Source organism: Aulonocara sp. 'chitande type north' Nkhata Bay, linkage group LG11 (assembly GCF_057382095.1).
Source record: "Aulonocara sp. 'chitande type north' Nkhata Bay isolate Kocher_YH1m ecotype deep benthic linkage group LG11, A_spYH_male_GT1.1, whole genome shotgun sequence".
NCBI classification, from domain to species: Eukaryota; Metazoa; Chordata; class Actinopteri; order Cichliformes; family Cichlidae; genus Aulonocara; species Aulonocara sp. 'chitande type north' Nkhata Bay.
The window spans coordinates 4,559,110-4,563,755 of NC_141354.1; the positions used below are offsets into that span (position 1 = coordinate 4,559,110).

Below are 4,646 nucleotides of genomic sequence, written 5' to 3' on the forward strand. Positions count from 1 at the left end.
GTATCGGGTTTTTCCTGTGCTTTCCCAGGATGAGTGATTGTTCTTGCTAAATTTGGTCCAGCAGTTACAAAGAATTCATTGAGACTATTTGCCACAACATCCATATTGTATTCTTCATGGTCATTACAAATGAAATACTTGGGATAGTTCTTTTGTCCAGTCCCACATTTTATAACACTGTTCAGGATTTCCCATAGTCTTTTAATATTATTTCTATTTATATCTAATTGCTTCTTATAGTATTCCTTTTTACTAAATCTAAGTATATTAGTTAACCTATTTTTATATCTTTTGTATCTGATTTCAGCATCTTTAGTTCTCGTTCTTAAGAACTCTCAGTATAGAGCATTTTTCTTTATACATGCATTTTGCAGACCTTTTGTTATCCATGGACAGTCCATATATTTCTGTTTCCTACTATATTGCTTTATTGGACAGTTGGTATTGTACAGTAATGTAAATATTCTAAGGAATTTATTATAAGCACTATTAACGTCCTGTTCCTGATATACTTCACCCCAGTTTTCCTTCAATAAATCTTTTTTAAATGCATTCATTCTTTCTTCTGTTCTTACTCGTCTGTACTCTTTTTTACTGTCCATTTTATTGATCTTGTAATTCCTATCATAGATTGTAAAAATTGGAAGATGGTCACTTATGTCGTTAATCAGGAGTCCACTTACAGTCTTATTTTCAATGTCATTTGTAAAAATGTTGTCTATGAGAGTTGCACAATGTGATGTAATCCTGGTAGGTCTAGTAATTTTAGGGAATAGGTTCATACAGTGCATTGTGTTTATAAATTCCTCAGTGGTTTTATGTTTATTTGGGTTTAGCAAATCAATATTGAAGTCTCCACAAATGAAAACTTTTTTGCGAGCTATTTCAATAAATGTTTCTTCTATCCAGTCTTTAAATGTCTCAATACTACTACCTGGAGCTCTGTATATACAGCTAATGATTACATTTTTACTTTTTTCTTTACAAATTTCAACTGTAATACATTCTAGTACATTATCAATCACCATCGTCATCTTTTCCACCACATTAAATTTCAAGGATTTGTCCACATACAAGGCCACTCCTCCTCCTCCTTTGTTTCGCCTAGTTATAAATGTGAATTCATAACCCTCCAGTTCAAAGTCTGTTCCTTTTTCCATATTGATCCAAGTTTCTGATAAGGCAATGACACTAAATGGATATGAAAACTGGTTAAGATATTCTTTGATATGACTAAAATTAGCATAGAGACTTCTACAGTTAAAGTGGATAATTGATCATTTATTCTCAGTTTTAATCATCTGATTGTAGTCTTTATTTGTATAGTAGCAGCAATTGTTATTGTTAGATGAGAAAAAGTTGTTGTCTGGATCTATTTCATATTCCAAGTCATGTGTATTGTGATCCATATAGTTAAATGTTTTCAGTTCCAATTGATGATATTCTGCAACTGTCTGACTGATGCAGCTGATTCTTCCAGATGTATCTGAGTTCTTCCTTCCAGTGTGTGTCATAAGTGAGTGTGTGGTTGTCTGTTACCTTGTTTGCCGTCCAGATCGTGTTGCTCACTGATATTTTTCGAGATCCGCCATATTTTTAATGGTCAGAACTTTGGCTTCCTCTGGTGATCCGTTTAGTTTAATGAATATTTTGCAGTTCGTCGTCCAAGTGCCTTGGATTTTTCCCAGCTTCTTAAGGTGTCGCACTTTTTTGGCTATTTCAGCGTTGTGTTTGGTTAGATGTTCATTGATAAAGACATTAGATCCTTTTAATTTCTTCCTTGTTTCAGCAGCGTAATCTTGTGCTTTCGATTTACAAATCTTAATATAATAGCCGGTATGTTGCCGTTCCTCCTGGGAAGAGGGTGGCATGCTTCGACAGAGTTACAGTCCAGGGCAATCCCTTTGGACCACAGGAAAGCAGCCACCTGTTGTTCCGTGGAGCTAATGTCAAGCTCTCCAGGTTCCTCGTTGCTGTCAGCGGTCACCGCCTGAGCGTATGACCGGGGTTTAATATGGAGCCCAGTGATGATGACGTCGTTTATCCTGGAGTATTGTTCCAGGTCAGCGACCTTACTTTCCAGGTATGCAATCTTTTTATCTTTTTCGGCATTTTGGATGCGGAGGAGCTTTACCTCCTCCACAATTTCAATGTTATTTTTCTGCTGCAACCTGATAGTAGAAATTTCCTCCATTATGAAGTCAAGGGACTTTTTAATGTCCTCGACTTCCTCAGCTGTCGGTGTCCTCTTCGGCCCCATTTTATCTGGTTACCCTGGTAGCAGGTTCAGTCAGCTGATTCCTCAGTCAGCTGTTAGCCTGGTAACGTGTTGGCTAGCCTGCAATTACCTCGTTAACTCCGTTAGTCCAGTCCAATATCCTGTATCAAAGTCGTAATCCAGACAGGGTTGTACCAAAAGTTCCAACAATTTGAGTAGTCTTTGCTCCAGAAATTGATGGCCAAATTTCAAAAATCCACAGGACACGATCAAAACACAACTTTCAAACAAATGGCAAACAGGAAGTGACGTCAGGAAGTGACAGTTCAAACAACATTACTGTACAGTATGGAGTGCATAATGTTAAAGTTCCAGTAGTGAAGCTGAGGTGTCTATGACGTGTTCAGCAGTCTGATGGCCTGATGGAAGAAGCTGTCTCTCAGTCTGCTGGTACGGGACCAGATGCTGCAGAACCTCCTTCCTGATGGAAGCAGTCTGAACAGTTTATGGCTGGGGTGACTGGAGTCCTTGATGATCCTCCCCGCTTTCCTCAGGCAGCGCTTCCTGTAGATGTCTTGGAGGGAGGGAAGCTCACCTCCAATTATCCGTTCAGAGCACCGCACTACTCGCTGGAGAGCTTTGCAGTTGTAGGCGGTGCTGTTGCCATACCAGGTGGTGATGCATCCAGTGAGGATGCTCTCAATGGCACAGTGATAGAAGGTCCTGAGGATGCGGGGGCTCATGCCGAATCTTTTCAGTCTCCTGAGAAAGAAGAGGCGCTGCTGCGCCTTCTTCACTGTTTTGTTTGTGTGTACTGACCACGTAAGATCCTCAGCCAGATGTACACCAAGGAACCGGAAGCTGCTCACTCTCTCCACAGCAGCGCCGTTGATGGTGACGGGGGTGTGTACTTCTCTGCACCTCCGCAAACTTCACAATGATGTTGGAGCTGTTAGTGGCTGTGCAGTCGTAGGTGTAGAGTGAGTACAGGAGAGGGCTCAGTACACACCCCTGTGGAGCACCAGTGTTCAGTGTGATGGGGGATGAGGTGATGCTGCCCAGTCTGACCACTTGGCGTCTGTCAGACAGGAAGCTAAGGATCCAGCTGCAGAGGGAGCTGCTCAGTCCTAGATCCTGCAGTTTCCTGTCCAGCTTCGAGGGAACGATGGTATTGAATGCTGAGCTGTAATCTACAAACAGCATTCTCACATACGTGTCTCTCTTCTCCAGGTGTGACAGGGCAGTGTGTAGTGTCAGGGCTATGGCATCATCAGTGGACCTGTTGTGGCGGTATGCGAACTGTAGAGGGTCCAGTGAGTCGGGTAGTGCAGAGCAGATGAAGTCCCTGACCAGCTTCTCGAAGCATTTGCTTACGATGGGGGTCAGGGCTACAGGTCGCCAGTCGTTCAATGAGGAGATGGTGGAGGATTTGGGTACAGGGACGACGGTGGCCATTTTGAAGCAGGCTGGGACTACAGACAGAGAGAGGGAAAGGTTGAAGATGTGCGTGAACACTCCAGCCAGCTGAGCCGCGCATGACCTGAGGACGCGGCCGGGAATCCCGTCCGGACCAGTAGCTTTGCGTGCGTTCACCTTCCTGAAGCACTTCCGCACATCCTCCTCAGACACAGTGTGCGCACTGACGTCATCCGCGGTGCGCACACTGTCCGGTCTCATGGTGTTCGCTGTGTCGAATCTAGCGTAGAATACGTTTAGATCCTCACACAGAGAGGCCGTGGTCTGCGGTGTGCTGGTTTTCCCTCTAAAGTCTGTGATCGTGTTTAGTCCCTGCCACATACTCCGAGGGTTGTATGTTGACAATAGAGTGACTTTGGTGAAAAAGTGATTAAAAGCTTAAAGTAGTTTTAAAACAGTGAATTGGAAGTGCTCTTGTGTCGATTGAGCAAAACAAGTGATTACTCTAGGAAGAAAAGAAAAGAATTTAATAATATGGTAAGATTTAAATATGTTTTTCTCTTGTCACGGCAACTTCCTGAGATAGGACTCAGTATGCAAATTAGCTGAAATGAGTGGTGAGAAAGAAGCTTCCTGTGTGTCTGAGGCTTTGAATGGAGGAAACAGCAGTGACTGAGGAGGATTAGTTGGTGAGAGATATAATGGTGAAGCAACAGGATGATTAAATAAGGTGGTCAGGTCTGTTTAGAAGTGCAGATTTGGACAAGAAATGTATAATTAACACACCTGGATGGGGGAAAAGGCACGGTCAGGATCCTGTTTCTTGACTTTTCCAGTGCCTTTAATACCATCCGGCCCTGTATGCTTCAAGAAAAACTGAACAGGATGGAGGTGGACCCCTGCCTGGTGGCTTGGATCTCCGACTACCTCACCGACAGACCACAGTACGTCAGGCTGAAGGACATCACGTCTGACACAGTGGTCAGCAGCACAGGAGCACCACAGGGAACTG

General features: G+C 43.2%; 1 pseudogene; it reads right to left on the bottom strand.

Moving 5' to 3' along the window:
• Positions 1 to 1,450: 1,450 nt before the first annotated feature.
• Positions 1,451 to 2,326, bottom strand: LOC147318364 (uncharacterized; annotated as a pseudogene).
• Between the last annotated feature and the right edge of the window lie 2,320 nt (positions 2,327 to 4,646).